This window comes from Mastigoproctus giganteus, chromosome 8 (assembly GCF_048544385.1).
Source record: "Mastigoproctus giganteus isolate SK-2022 chromosome 8, ASM4854438v1, whole genome shotgun sequence".
Taxonomy (NCBI): domain Eukaryota; kingdom Metazoa; phylum Arthropoda; class Arachnida; order Uropygi; family Thelyphonidae; genus Mastigoproctus; species Mastigoproctus giganteus.
Genome location: NC_143582.1, coordinates 229,906,769 through 229,923,744, shown reverse-complemented (window position 1 = coordinate 229,923,744; position 16,976 = coordinate 229,906,769). Strand labels below are relative to the sequence as shown.

General features: G+C 38.3%; 1 protein-coding gene across 1 annotated transcript in view; it reads left to right on the top strand.

The window, feature by feature from the left end:
* The window catches only part of LOC150082406 (putative ATP-dependent RNA helicase DDX5), a 361,473-nt gene that overhangs the window by 44,594 nt on the left and 299,903 nt on the right, over window positions 1-16,976 (top strand). The window lies entirely within an intron of this gene.

The window sequence follows — 16,976 nt, the reverse complement described above, 5'->3', positions numbered from 1 at the left end:
AATTTTTCATGATGAAACATTTGTCATTTTTTAATTGCTTTTTATTTTACTTAGAGATAAACTTATGATTTTTATGCACTTCTCTGTGTGTGTATTTGCTAATTTTGCTCTTGAATTTAAATATTTAAATTTACTATTTAAATATTTAAAATTATTAAAATATTTATAATTTATTATTGAAATGTTGTGATAATAGAAGGGTGAGTCAGGTGAAAATGAGAACTATTTTTACCAATAATTTTATTTTTCAAAAACTTTTTCACATTGTTTAGTTACTTAAATTAATAAACTGCCTGTAAAAAGGCAGTTTATTAATTATTAACTAGTAAATAACTAGTACATAAGTAAATAACTGCCTGTAAAAAAACTGCCTGGCACTGTTGTTTTGCAGCTTCTTTAGCTTCACCTTTGTATTGAGTTGGTGTGCTGCCAGATTAGGCTGAACAGCAGTGAAAAAATTTTTTAATAGAAATATGGTAGACTTGGGTATATTTTAGCACTGATTTCGAGTATGCAACCTGTTTTTCATAGCACCCTCAGTATAGTTCATATTTTAGTTTTTACTTACTTAAATTTTGGGTGTATCAGTTCATATTAGTTTGATTGAATCTTGCTGCAGTGGTCAATTTCTAGACAGTTTACCCTTACTTCATCCAGCCTGTCAGATATATACGCAGCTGCCAACTCAATTGATATTTTACTCAATTTGATCTTTTTCTTCTTTTTTTTTATGAAAACCCCAAACACAAGAGGTATTAGAACCTATAGTACTTAGTACCGTGCATGGGTTGGAGGTTGAGAAGACGAAAGAAGATATTTGTTGATATTAGACTCGAACTTCTGTAGACTGTAATTTTCAGGAAATACGTATGAATGAAGGTTGTTCCAGAAAATGGAAGTTGAATGAATAAACGAGGAAGATGAAAAGTTGGTTCTGTGAGTTTGAAGTTGGATAGTAAATGGATGTTGGCTGGTGGTGGCACGTGTTTGAACTGTTTTAAGAGTGAGAGTGAGAATTATAGAAGCTGATTCAGAAGAACAGTGCCCATGGCAGTATCTGCAGAAAAGGCATACAGCAGAAACAGTATGTCTGAGACAGAGTGGAGAGACTCGGTTAGAGATGAGTCATTAATTAACCTAACTGCCTTATTCTGAATGGAATCTAGAAGCCTGAGAGAGGTTTTGGGGGCACTGTCCCAGATTTGGGAACAATATTCCATTGTAGGGAATATTTTCTTCCAAACAGCTGTTTTGAAGAAAAGTAATGCCAAAAGCAAAAGAAAAAACCAAGTTTTTTAGATGCAGAGGAAGCAATATTTGTAATGTGCTTGTGCCAAGAGAGATTAAAAGTCAGGGTAATCCCCAAAAGAGATATATCATTTTGCCTAGAAATTGGAGTGTCACCAAAGATAAGCGTAGCAGCAGAAGAATCCTTTTTGTGAAATATAAGACAGGACTGAGTTTTAGAAGGAGTGAAATCAACTAAATTGTCTTTGCCCCACTGGAGAATTATCTGGAGATTGGCATTTAAGGAATTGGTAGTTCAAGCTGATTGAGCAGGGCAAGTTTTCTCAAACTGGGAAAGTGGAATACAATGTGCTGTCATCAGCAAAACTATGGATAGGAATTCCGGTCAATGGGAGAAAGTCATTGATATACAAGAGAAAAAGAATGGGGGAAAGAACTGAACCTTGGGAGACACTAGCATTAGTGGAGAAGATAGAAGACAGAGAGCCATCTACCATCACCCTCAGTGAGTGATCAGAGAGAAAACTGGATAACCAATTACAAAAAAAACATTTGGCAAACCATAAGATGGAAGCTTGATTAGAAGACCTTTATGCTGATCGAAAGCCTTTAAGATGTCAAGAGCAATTGCTTGTGTTTCACCGAACTTTTCCATTGAATTTGTCCATAAATGGGTAACGTAAGCCAGAATATCACCAATGTATTGACACTGACAGAATCCATACTGTTGATTGTTGATCAGGCAGAAGGTTGATTTCTCCCTTACTTTAGAAAGAGTAGAAGTAATTGCAATGTGACAATACTTGGATGGGAGGGATTTGCCACCCTTTTTTAGGAACTGGTTGGATATGAGCAAATTTCCAAGCAGAAGAAAAAATACTTTTGGAATAAGAAAGTGAAAAAAGGCATAAAATATCACGAGTAAGTTCAGGAGCACAGGTTTTGAGAACAAGTGGAGAAATACCATCAGGACCTGGAGCTTTTTTAGCATCAATATTTCTCAAAATCCTTCCGACATCCTTTTGATGGAAGACCACAGGAGACATTGAATGGAGCATGCTGGGAATGGTGGGAGGTGTTTTACCCAGATCATTAATACATGAGTTGGAAGAAAATGGGATGCTAGCAGGGTCAGCTTTATCCTTGGCTGAAGTCACAATAGAACCATCTGGTTTGGACAGAGGTGGGAGCAGAGATGGGCAAAAGTTGCGGCCAATAGCTTTGGCAAGAAACTAGAAAGCATGGCTACCATTACGGCAAGAAGCAAATGTTCTACTCTTAGCCTGTTCAAAATCTAGTTTGGACTGATTAATAACTGCTTTATAATTGTTGCGAGCTTTGGTGTAGGCAGGAAATGAAACTGAAGAATTAGAAACAAGCGCCAATTATGATATGCAACATTCTTCTCTTGAACAGCCTTAACACATTTATTGGAAAACCAAGGTTTAGATAAAGGACGAGATTTTAAAGTGGAGTGTGGAATAAAGGATTCCATTCTTACAAGAATAATTTCACTGACATGATCTGAGCAAACGTTGACATCAGAAGTTTTGAAACAGTAATCCGACCAAGGAAAAGAAGAAAAGAAATCTCGCAGGTCATCCCATTTTGCATTCTTGTAATGCTAAACAACATGAGGTTGGGAATAGCCATGAGATAAAGACTCCATTGGAGAAGAGACAATTACCAATTTGTGATCTAAGGTGCCTAGAGGTCCATTCACTTCAACCATGTACTTAGAAGAGTTGTTTGTGAGAAAAAGATCAAGTGTGTTGGCTGTATGGTTAGGATTGTCTGGTAGGTAAATGAATAATCTGTGCATGGTGATTAGCATTAGCATTAGTAGAGGCATTTGATGCAAGAAAGCAAGCTTATGCAGCATCAGCCAAAAAAAAAAAAAAAAAAAAAAACCACTTCCACTTCACCCCTCTGTTCGTTCAAAATACCTGTCCAGCTGAGCCTTAAACTTATTTAGGCTATCAACCTCCACCACAAGGGATGGAAGTCTGTTCCACCAACCAACCACCCGCTGGCTAAAGGCAAATTTCCGCACGTCTATCCTACATCTGTCCTTCCTCAATTTGAATTTATGCCCTCTCAGGTGATTTTTCTGAGCTAGAGGAAGAATCCCATCAGCATTGAGCATGCTTAAACCATTCAAGGCTTTATACACCTCTATCAGATCACCTCGCTGGTGCCTAGTCTCCAGACACTGTAATTTGCAAAACTTAAGCCTTTCTTCGTAAGAGCACCCCTTTGTTCCATTCACTAATCTTGTTGCCCTTCTCTGTACTCGTTCCAGCAGCTCTACATCCTTCTTGAAATGAGGCCTCCAGACCTGTATACAGTACTCTAGGTGTGGCCTGACCATCGCCTTATACAATGGAATAATCACCTCCTTATCCCTGCTGGAAAAATTCCTGTATATCATTGACAATACTCCATGAGCTACTCTTGCAGCCCGTGTGCACTGCTCAGAGAACTTCATATCTGCCTGCACAACCACCCCCAAGTCCCTTTCATTCTCCACCACTGTCAGTGTTGTACCATAGAGTTGATACGTTGCTCTGGGGTTGCTGTTTCCCATGTGTAGTACTTTACATTTGTCAATGTTAAACTTCATTTGCCACCTCTCAGCCCATCTGCTCAACCTTTCCAGATCCTGTTGCAGCAGCATAGTGTCAGTAGTGTCCTTGACAACTCTGCCAACCTTTGTATCGTCTGGAAACTTGGACATTAAGCCCGATATACCATCATCAATATCATTTATAAATACAGAAAACAATAATGGACCCAACACTGAGCCCTGAGGGACTCCACTAATAACATCAGTCCACGATGAGCAGTGTCCATTGATTACCACTCTGTCTTCTCCCCCTCAACCACCCCTTTATCCATAGCAGCAATTTGCCTCCAATGTCACACTGCTCCAATTTGTGTAGCAGTCTTCCATGTGCAACAGTATCAAAAGCCTTTCTAAGATCCAAGTATATAATATCAAAGTTATTCCCTGCATCCAGTTCTTTTGTGACTGCATCATAGTATCCAATCAAGTTGGTCAGGCAAGACTTCCCCTTAACAAAACCATGCTGTGTCTGAGCTATAACTGAAGTCTTGTCTAAATGATCCTGCAGTGCTTCTTTAACCAGTGCCTCCATTAATTTTCCTGGAACAGAAGTTAAGCTCACAGGTCTATAATTACTTGTGTCAGCCTTTGATCCTCCTTTGTGAATTGGGGTCACATTTGCACATTTCCAGTCTATGGGTACCTCCCCTTAGTCCAAGGAAGCTCTCATAATTATGGCTAAGGGTTTGCTTACTTCCTTTGCTGCCTCCTTTAATATAACTGGATAGATCCCATCCACCCCGGGTGCCTTTCTTGTGTTTATCTTCAACAGTTCCTCCTCCACTTTACTCCCAGTTATTTCAAGATTCTGTAGCTTACTGCTAGAGTTGAATACACCTCTGGCATTCCCCTCGCTGAATAACTCCTCATGTGTGAATGTCAATGCAAAATATTCATTTAGTTTGTTAGCTACCTGAGCAGGATCATCAACACTTGACCCATCAATATCAAGTGGACCAATCTGATTCATCCCCTTCCTTCTAGAGTTTACATAAGTAAAGAACTCTTTGCTGTTTTTCTTTGCATTCCTTGCCAAGGATTTCTCGTAATCTGCCTTCGCCTGCCTAACCTCCTTTGTAAATTGGTTGCATATCAACTTGTATCTATCATAGGCTTCTGTGTCATGTGTTAATTTGTAAGTATCCCATGCATTTTTCTTCTCTGCCATATGCCTCATCAGTTCATCTGCCATCCATTTTGGCCTAAACCTTGAACAATATTTCTTATTTGGTATGTAAAGCCTAGTAGCTTCCAAGATAAGTTCTTTGAATGCTTCCCATTTTGAATTTGCTGTTGGTAACATCATCAGTTGGTCCCACTGTATAGAATTTAAATACTGTCTCAGTCCATCGTAGTCGCCTTTACGGAAGCAATAACCCTTCCCTTTACCCCTAATGGTAGTTACCTCTTTGAGTAAATCCCACTTCAGCACACTGTGATCACTGCCACCTAGTGGTTCATTTATCTGCAGATTCTTAATGCATGAAGAATCACTGCTGATAATCAAATCAAGAGTATTACTCCCTCTATTTGCCTCCCGAACATGCTGATGTAGAAAACAATCATCCAATAAATCCACAAAAGCCCTGCTAGTGTGTGAGTAACCAGCGCCCAAAATCCAGTCAATATCTGGGAAATTAAAATCTCCCATTATAAGACACTCTGATTTACTGGCCCACTCTATTTCCCTGTGCAGTTCCTTATTATACTCATCAGAGTCATTAGGCCTATAGCACACTCCTACTCTCAATTTTGATCTCCCAATGTTTATGTCACACCAAACTGACTCAACACTGCACTGTCCAGCGATGTCGACTGGCTTCACTTCCTTGGTTTTTATGTGTTTCTTAACTAATAGCATAACACCTCCCCCCTTCCTATCCTGTCTATCCTTTCTGTAGACGTTGTACTCCCCCAAATTGCAGTTCCGCATCCCTTATATCTGTGTGACACCACGTCTCTGATATCCCAACAATATCTGCCTTCGATGTTTTCAGCAATACCTCAAATTCATCAAATTTATTTACTAAACTCCTAGCATTGGTGTACACGCAAGTATACCTGCACCTGTTTCTATTCTTAGCTACCCTAACACAACCCATGTGTTTACTTGTACCGCAATGGCTCCCAGCAGTCTCTGAAATACCATGCATCTTGTTTTTCAGGCTTCTGCTCATTCTAATAGAAGCAGTGCAAGAATCTCTTTCACCTCTGCCAGTGGCTACTGTCAATCTATTGGTCTTTGTCTCCCCCCAAGCTAGCAGTTTTCCGACCCACCTAACACTGCCTCGATAGCATCAGCAAATATTCTTGCACCCTTTCTATTTAAGTGTATCCCATCCCTGTAGAAGCAATCTCTCCTGTTAACAAGTACAGTCCAGGCTGAAAAAAATTCTACCCCTTGAGCCTTGCACAATCTTTCCAGGGCCGAATTGATCGACAAGGCTCTCATCATATACTCCCTCCTATCGTGTCTGGGCAGAATTGCAGACACTTTCAAATTCAACCCTAATTCTCGGCTTTTGTTCAACAGTGACCTGTACTTGTTAAGTAATTCTGCCGGTCTCCTACTCTTAATATTATTAGTGCCAACGTGTACAACTATATCACCTTTTGTGCCCTTAAAAGATGATATTCGCTCTACAACGTCATCAACCTTTGCCCCTGGCAGACAGTGTTATGGCGACAAAACGTAGACAGACAGAATTAAGCCCGGAAATTAAACTAAAAATTATGCAAGAGGCTGATAGGATGGAAAGAAGCAAAACAGACATTGCAAAGGAATACATCCTTTTACCTGAAAAATCAAAAAAGATTTGAAGAAGTGCGTGACACTGGAGCACTTGTTTCCTGATGAAAAACTGGAAAACGAATTTTTGGTGCAAAACACGAGGAGCTTGAAACAAAACTTTTAGAGTGATACCAACAAATGCGTGCATCAATATCAGGTCCCGTTTTGTAAGAAAAGGCAAATTATCTTGCTCAGCAACATGGGATTAGCAACTTCAAATGCAGCAGTGGCTGGCTCCAAAGATTTAAAGACAGGAATAACTTGGTTTCGCGAAATGTTTGCGGTGAGTCTGGATTAGTCGACAAAGAAAAGGCTACAGACAGACTGGTTGTGTTCTGTACAGTCCATCCTTGAAAAATATGAGGCAAAGGATATTTTTAATCTTGACGAGACAGATTTATTTTATAATTTGCTGCCAAACAAAACATTTACTGTTCAAGGAGAGTCTTGTCATGGTGGAAAATTTAAGTAAACAAAGACTCACTGTTCTGTTATGCTGCAATTCAGATGGCAGTACAAAACTACGCCCACTTGTGATTGGTAAGTTTTCCAAGCCAAGATGTTTTAAAGCAGTTAACCAACTTCCATGTGATTGAGGCCGACAGAAGTCATGGCTTACGGTCAGTTTTTCAGCCTTTTTTATCAAAATTGGACAGAAGAATGGCTTCAGAAAAAAGGAACATTTTGATGATTCTAGACCGTTGTACAGCACATTCTGCAGAGACGCTTAGGTTGACTAATATTGGTTGGCTGTTGTTTTTACCCCCAGTACCACCAGTTTAATGCAACCACTGGATCAAGGCATTATTTATAACCTCAAGAGAGCATATAGAGCCCGCCTGATAAGGTTCTTGATCCGCAACATAGAAGGAGGGAACAATTTGCAGCCAAATTGGAATGTCTTGGATGCTATCTATAATCTTATTGCTTTTGAGAGTATTACATCAAGTGTAATAATCAACTGCTTCAGAAACAGTGGCTTTGGAGAGAACATCATCAAAAAACATGGTCCAGCAGACGAATGTGATAACAACAGTGAGGAAAGGAGGAATTTGAAGGAGCATATGGATTTTGTTGTCAAATTTGAAGAGTTTATGAAGGTGGATGATGAAGTTGTTACCACTGCAACACCAAAAGAGCTGCTGGGTACCAAATAAAACGATGATGTTTTTGTTACCAGCAAAAGTGAAGAAGCATGCACACTGCCATCTAAAAAAGATGCCCAAAATGCATTGAACATAATAGAGAATGTGTTGGTCTGCAGTAATGTTGATAAAGAAACAACTATTGCATTTGATAACGTCTATGCATATAGGACAAAACTGTGCAAACAATATTGGATTCTTTCTTTAAATTAGATTAATTTATTTAAAAGTTAATGGTTTGTATGTCTCCTTTTTATTAAAATTGTAATTCTTTTTACTGTGATACTAAAATATTGTATATATCAAAATATATACTGTACAATATTTTAATTCCTGTTAATACTGCTTTTCTCTTAGTTTATCTTACAAATAAAATAAAATCTTTAAAAAAAATGTTATTCCTATTACTGTATTGTTAGAAAAGGCTTTTGTTTTTATTTTATTTTATTAATTTATTTTTGATATTATTATTCTTAGATATTACAGTATGTACCCAAAAAAAAAAAAAAAAAAAGGGTAAAAATTGACACTTTTGGGGGATCTCGTTATTACAAAACGTGAAAATTTAGGTTCCTTGAACTTTGTATTAACGAGATTCCACTGTAGTAAGAAAAAGTGCTGTATGATATAATGAAATTTTTGTATATGGCATACACATGGTAAGAATATACTCAGATTCTTGAAATAATGTGGCCTCGACAATGCTCCCCCCCCACGTACACACTACTTGGACTCTGTCCAATCACTATCTGACAGGGTACAGGTAGCAAGATTAAACACTAGCTGATCTGGAAGCCTCCTAGAGAGTTACCAATAGGTTCAGTCCGGTGTACTAACTAGCTGGCCTGCGAACACCATTTTAGAGCTGTAGCTCAAAATGTAAGGAAGATTGTATCTCGCCATGATATTCATCATAATCTCAAAAGTCGTCAGTCATACTGCATGATGGAAGAGATGGGGAAGGGTTGACCGGAACACGTGACAGCGAAGCCTGTCACGTGTTCTGGTCAACCCGAGTGCAGTAGCACACGCTCTTTGAGTGAACCAGGGTTCAAGCTCGTGACTGCTAAATAAGATTAACATTTCTATTGATTGATTTATTGTATACTTCACTGACCTGGTGGTCGTGCCAGAGTATAAACAATAACATAATGAGAAATCTTTGGTAAAGGATGCAAAGAGTATTTTACTTAGGTAAACTCTAGAAGGAAGAGGATGAATCAGATTTATCCACTTGATATTAATGGTTCATCTGTTGATGATCCTGCTCATGTAGCTAACAAACTGAATGAGTATTTTGCATCAACATTTACACATGAGGAGTTATTCAGGTCGGGAAATTCCAGAGGTGTATTAATCTTGGGCAGTGAGCTAAATGAATTTTTAATAACTGAGAGCAAAGTAGAGCAGAAATTGTTGAAAATAAACATAAGAAAGGCACCTGTGGTGGATAGGATCTATCCAGTTATATTAATGGAGGCAGCAAAGGAAGTAAGCACATCCTTAGCCATCATTATGAGAGCTATCTTGAACCCAGGGGAGGTACCCGTAGACTGGAGATGTATAAATGTGACCTCAATTCACAAAGGGAGGTTCAAATGGTGACACAAGTAATTACAGACCTGTTAATTTAACTTCTGTTCCCAGGAAAATTAATGGAGGCAATGATTAAAGAAGCACTGCAGGATCGTCTAGACAAGACTTCAGTTATAGTTTGGACACAGCATGGGTGTGTTAAGGGAAAATCCTGTCTCACCTATTTGATTGGATACTATTATGTATGGTTACAAAGGAACTGGATGCAAACAATTATTTTGATATCATATACTTGGATCTTAAGAAGGCTTTTAATATCGTTGCGCACGGATGACTGCTGTACAGATTGTAGCAGGTGGCATTAAGAGCAATTTGCTGCTATAGATAAAGGGATGGTTCAGTGGGAGAAGACAGAGAGTGATAATCAGTGGACACTGCTCTTCGTGGATTAATGTTATTAGTGGAGTTCCCCAGAATTCAATGTTGAGTCCAATGTTGTTTTCTGTAATTATTAATGATATTGATGAAGGTATATCAGGCTTAATTGTCTAAGTTTGCAGACAATACAAAGATTGGCAGGGTTGTTAATGACAGTAGGATACTGCAACAGGATATGGAAAAGTTGAGAGATCGGCTGAGAGGTGGCAACTGAAATTTAACATTGAGAAATGTAAAGTACTGCATATGGGTAGCAGTAACCCCAGAATATTGTATCAACCGTGTGGTACTATATTCAGAGTGGTAGAGAATGAAAAGGACCTGGTGGTAACTGTGCATTCAGATATGAAGTTTTGTGAGCAGTGCAGAAGGTTTGCAAGTGTAGCTCATGGTGTCTTGTCAATGATATACAGGAATTTTTATAGCAGGGATAAGGAGGTGATTATCCCCTTGTATAAGGCAATGGTCAGGCCACACCTTGAATACTGTATACAGTTCTGAAAGGCTCATTTATTTTAGGAAGGATGTAGAGCTGCTAGAATGAGTACAAAGATGGGCAACAAGATTAGTGAATGGAACAAAGGGTTGCTCTTACGAGGAAAGGCTTAAGTTTTGCAAATTACAGTGGTGACTAGCACCTGCAAGGTGATCTGATTGAGGTGTATAAGGCCTTGAATGGTTTGAGCATGCTCAATGCTGATGAGATTCTTTCTCTTGCCCAGTTTAATCACCTGAGGGGATATAAATTCAAGTTGAGGAAAGACAGTTGTAGAATAGATGTGCAGACATTTGCCTTTCACCATTGGGTGGTTGATTGCTGGAACAGACTTTCATCTGCCGTTGTAAAAGTTGACAACCTAAATAAATTCAAGGGAGAACTAGACTAACATTTGGAGCGAATGGATTGGTGAAATGGTAAGAGTTTTTTTTTTTTTTTTGGGCCGATGCTGTATAAGCTTGCTTTCTTGCCTCAATTAATGCTAATATTATATATATATATATATATACACACACACACATAAAACTTATCATTGTCTACCCACAATCTAGATGACTTCAACTGGGCCAACCACCAAGACTGAAGGGAAAAAATGACGAGAAGTTCTCTGTTTCTGTAATGATCAATATCTACTAAGATATATAAAATATAAAAAATCCAGAAATTAAGTAATTTGAATCTAAGCCAATTAAAGGTAGTTAAAAATTTTTAAAATCAAAAGTAAGATATAAATGTAAGCATGTATTGAAAATTCAGCTCAGGGTCCTACTATAGGAACGGGTTTGCGATCCAGGGCATACCCGAGCTACAACTTATATCTTGTATTGTCTTTAAGCACAGGGGATCACATCTGGTGAGTATGGGCTTGGCAAACTCAGGGTCCTGAGCTGGATATTATCATTCTTCTCTTCCTGGGTGATTCCTTTCTGCTTCTGACTCCCCCCCCCCTCTCTCTCTCTCTCTCTCTCTCTCTCAGCGTAACTCGGGAATTTTTTTTTTGGCTGGTGCAGCATAAGCCTTAGGCTTCCTTGTACCATATGGCTAATAATAATAATAATAAGCTGTTCTACACTCTTTGTTCTTATTTCTCCAAAATTATTAGGGTAATCCGAGGATGTAGGAGAAACTGTTTCTTATTTGTATTACTATATTTTCGCCTTTATGGAGTTCAGGTTCTATTATTCCTACTCTATTAGTTTTTATTCTTCTTACTATCTGCAATTATGTCATTTGCGAAGGTGAACGGTCGTACTGTTTTGTGCTCTGCTGAATGTAAGTTAAAAATAATGATCTTTTCAACGACCAGATGTCCATTTGATACTGCCGGAATCCTTGTGCCAACATGTGTCTAAATACAGTCATATCATGGATGATAGTTGTTCAGGTAAATAGATATATTATTTTCATGTTTGAATGCTCTTTATGGCGATTGGCACTCGCATATCCTGCATAGCTTCTGTTAACTGCAGTTATCCTCAGTAATCCTAGCCTAAAGTGATCGTAGCATTGTCTCTACTGAGGGAAGAACACCTGTCCACGTCTCAATGCTTTGAGCAGTGGCCGGACGGAACTGAGGCTATTAACCTCATACGAAATTGAAAACTCACCAAAGCTCCTTGTTTTCCCTCCCGGCAAAAATAAGTAAAAATAATTTCATAATAAAGTGTTTGTAAAATATTCCAAATTTTTATTACATTCTCATCTGACACGCTATGCTGACTTCTTTTCTTGCTCTTTGTATCGATTTCTGAATGACATTTCCAAAGCGGCCATGAATCGACATATTTTGCTGGATTGCAGCGTGTCAACAGATGGCCTACAATTTTAAGAAACAGTAGCGAAGAAACTGTTTTTGTCATCAACGAAGCGCTGGTTGGCGATCAGATTCATTTCTGAAAATCCTCGTTCACATTCACTCGGTGAAATTGGTATCGTACTCAGAGCGTTCATGGAATGCTTCGATTCTTCGGAAACCTTCTTATCAATTAGGTATCCCTGAAATCCATGAATTGCATCTTTTTCATTTAATATACTTAATTTCTTGTTCTTATTCTAAAAAAAAAAATTACTACTAAAGTAACAATATCAGGGGGAGAAAAAATTAGTGTACTTTTCATATCCTTTTAATTTTCAATTTTTCCTGATAGCAAAGAATGAGTACCGGCACCTATTTTTTTTTTACAAAAAAAGCACTGCTAATATGCAATAGTGACTGCAGCTGCTCCATGTGTGGAAACTGCTCTGGACAGTCACAAATCTTTAAAATGTCAAAGTCAGCCAAAGAGCGTTACATTTGTGCTCACTGCGGGAGGGTATCCCCCAAAGAAATCTGAAATCTCACCGGAGAAACCCGGTTCAACGTCTCAAGACGGGAATTGAGCTCAGAAACTGGAGGGCACACAGCCAGAGGAGAAAACCATCTCGACTTGCTATTTTCCTCCTTAGCATGTATGATTGAAGAACCACCTGAGACGCACTACAAATCTGATCATGACCCTATCTACGCAAAAGTAATTATTCCTGCTCGGCGACCACCTGCCCGAAAAAACGTTCAAACCGCCATCATTGTCAGCCCCAAGCTCCTTAACATCCAAAAACATCGACCACTGATACTGAAAGTGCCATTCCGTTCCTTGGACTAATTGACTCTGAGGATACTCCCAGTGAAACCAGTAATGCTAAAGAGATCCCCACGACCAACTGCACCATCGGAACACAACACAATCTCAATCCTACCTCTCACATCAGCACTGCCTCACAGACTGAATGGACCCATGCACCCGAGGCCGCCGCGTCGAATTGGATGGCAAGGAGTGTCATGTACCCTGATGCGGAAGTCACAGCGGAGACGAATAGGCAGTATTCAATAGGGCTGCGAAATAAAAACCCTCCTGTTTGTTCCACCCAACCTCATATAACCGACGAGGTCACACCCGAGGACACACCCAAACTAAATGCTACCTGAAGTACAGCACCTCGATGCTGACTTGCATAGGTTTTGCAGCAATAAAACCTACAGGAAAGAAGTGTTGCTCCAACCCCAGAATCGAATAAGAAGAAGTTTGTGTGCCCTCCACACCATCTGCCCAGCTCTCCTATGCCACGACAAAATTTGTTTGACAGAGAAGTGCCATTCATGTATATTAGATATTTTTATTGTAAAAATTTTTAAATAATAAAATTGTAAATAAGATATTTTTATTGTAAATATAACCATATGATGTAACTTGTAAATATAGTTAATACTGTGTAATGTGAGGAAGTGTAATGGCATGTTTATATTTTACGTTTTTAATTTTACAGTGTGCATTATCCATTATCTGCTCTGATGTGAGCATTATCTATTATCTATGTGCATTATCTATTCTGATGTGAGCCCTGGCCGTGACGGGACAATTGCAACTTCACTTAAATCTATATATCTACATTGTATTCATTTAGTTGCAATAAAGATTTTCTCTCTCTCTCTCTCTCACTCACATGTTTCTCTTTGCGTTAACTTAACTTTAATTAATTAATTAATTATTTATTTATTTATTTTTACCATATCCATCACATAGGGGCCACCACATATATACTCACTAGAGGGATTATTATTTCATAACGACTAGTTGTTACATTATGTCCTGGATACGGTAGATATGCCTTATACTTTATATTTATTCTTATTTTAATTATTAAATTACGTTCTGTCAGGTTAACGATGTTCAATATATGCTTGCATTTATAATAGCTTCCTTATGATTTAAAAAATTTTTAACTATCTTTAATTGGTTTAGATTCAAATTGCTTAATCTCTGGATTTTTTATATTTTATATATCTTAGCAGATATTGATCATTACAGAAACAGAGAACTCCTTGTCGTTTTTTGCCTTCAGTCTGGGTAGTTGGCCCCAGTTGAAGTCATCTAGATTGTGGGTAGACAGCGATACGTTTTATGTATATATATATATATATTTTTTTTTTTAATATTTATTAAAATATTAAAATATCCAGCTTGGTGTTGTCTGCTTGAATTACCTTCTATATTATTATCTTGAATATTATACAAAATATTTTATACACATTATGGTTGTAATGCATAATTGCTCTAGCAACTGCATTGGCCCATAAGTATTAGTTACAGCTTGTTACAATTTATTAACTTTCTTTCCATATTACTCATATAAATATATATATATATACATCGAGTAGACAGAAACCATGGGGATACCTACCTAGTAATGGGTAGGCATACCTTTTGCGCCCGTATAAGAGTAGTCACACGGGAGGCATTAAGTCCACTAGTTCTTGAAAGCATTCCACAGGTGTTTCCATCCATGTTTACTGCACTGCTGTCCATAATTCCATTGCATTCCAGGGTGGAGGATCCAAATCTCAAACGGACCTTTCCACGTAATCCAAAAAATTATCCACAGGGTTCATGAACGTGGAGGCCATTCCATGGTGGTAAAATCCTAGTCATCACGGCTCTGTGGGGAGGCACATTGTTCTGCTGGAATAATCCATTGCCATGTGGGTGGGTGATGGCTATGAAGGGATGCAGATGGTCTGCGAGGATGGACACATAATCTGGACCATTCAGAGATGTGTTTAAACATACCAGAGGTCCCAACGTGTGCCAGTTAAACATGCCCCAGACCATTACCGACAGTCCACCTGCTTGAAGAGTTCCTTGTTGACATGACAAGTGCATAGCTTTGTGCCGTGTCCACCAGATATGCACCCTCCAGAAATAACTGGAAACGGGACTCATCACACCAGGAGACTCTTCTCCGATCATCCAAGGTCCAATTGAGGTGTAGAGTCCTCTGTTGTGTTGTTAGCGCTGGGTCTCTGGTGGGTTGGCAGCTCCCAGAACCTATTGCGGCTAATGATCGCCTGATGGTCTTGGTGGAGACATTTCAGGTGTGAGACACAACAGCACGGTGTAGAAAGCTTGTGCCCACGGATTTGGCTATCTACGGGAGGTTTTTTTTTTTTTTTTTTTTTGTTATATCCTGCTTACTGTTTCGTTGGCTTTATTATTATTTTTTTTTTTCTTCACTGACATTGTTCAGTCCAATATTTGTAATAACAATACCAATACTGATTTAAACTCATGAAGCATGTGTCCAGCCCTCCGTCCGGGAGCCGACTTTGGTATGGGTTTCGCAACCCCAGACAGCCTAAGCACAGCTATATTCCTCTACTTCCATTTACTTTCTGTTGTCCTTAAACACTGCAATTTATTTCTCGTGCATGATTAGGCTGGCCGAAAGCAACATTGAGATGCTATCATTTTGCTGTTGCTTCTTTTTTCGTCTTGAGCAAAGTTGAGTGTCTTTTCAACACTACCTTGTTAGTCATTGATTCTCCCTTTGCTGGCACATCTGCCTCATTTGTTTAATTGCTTACTTCCTTGTCACATGGGCAATGTTAACTTTGACCAATCCTCCCCCCCACACACTCAGGGTCACTTCAGCTGATATAAATATACAGAGAACTATCAGCTCACATCTTTGGTCTCCAACACAGCCCTGTGTTCACTACACTCCCCTAATTTCACCACTCCCATCTGATCCTACAGTAAGTTGTCATAACCTGACTTTATTCTTTTGTCTTAAGTTTGCCTAGTTTAAATCGCAAACTGGGCACTTTTGCCTTCATTCAAACTTTCATTTTTCCTTTAACAGGATTTAATCGATTTTATATATTTGTTTTAGCATAATTCTGCATTTTACTTTTTTTATTTATTTTTGAATTTTATTTCTTCCTTTTTGGTCTCTGTTGTGATGTATATGTTTTGTATACACGTGTTTACACTACACAAATTTGATCATACACGATTTATAAATAGGGGGTTGATATCGTATATAACACGAACCGAATTCGCTTATGTACGATTCACCTTTGTGTTTACAAGAAATAGAATTCCAATGCGGAATCACACCAACTGAACGCAACACGATAGGAATGAAGAGAAGATTCTGAAAATGTATTTTTGTTTTTTATATCAGTGAAGGGGAAACACGTTTCACCCTAATAACATAAAAACCCAAACAATTCCAGCTAGCGATATTATCGCAAATGCAATTAGATAGTTTACTACCAGTTTATAACAGATTCCACTGTTGTGATGTATATGTTTTGTATACACGTGTTTACACTACACAAATTTGATCATACACGATTTATAAATAGGGGGTTGATATCGTATATAACACGAACCGAATTCGCTTATGCACGATTCACCTTTGTGTTTACAAGAAATAAATTCCAATGCGGAATCACACCAACTGAACGCAACACGATAGGAATGAAGAGAAGATTCTGAAAATGTATTTTTGTTTTTTATATCAGTGAAGGGGAAACACGTTTCACCCTAATAACATAAAAACCCAAACAATTCCAGCTATCGATATTATCGCAAATGCAATTAGATAGTTTACTACCAGTTTATAACAGATTCCACTAGCAGAAATGCAACTGTAAATTGTTTTTATTGTTTTATTTTTTATTATTATTTTTTTTTATGTGAACCCCAAACACAAGAGGTATTAGAACCTATAGTACTTAGTACCGTGCTTGGGTTTGAGGTTGAGAAGACGAAAGAAGATATTTGTTGAAGAAGATATTTGAAGACATTGGACTTGAACTTCTGTAGATTGTAATTTTCAGGAAATACGTATGAAGGAAGGTTGTTCCAGAAA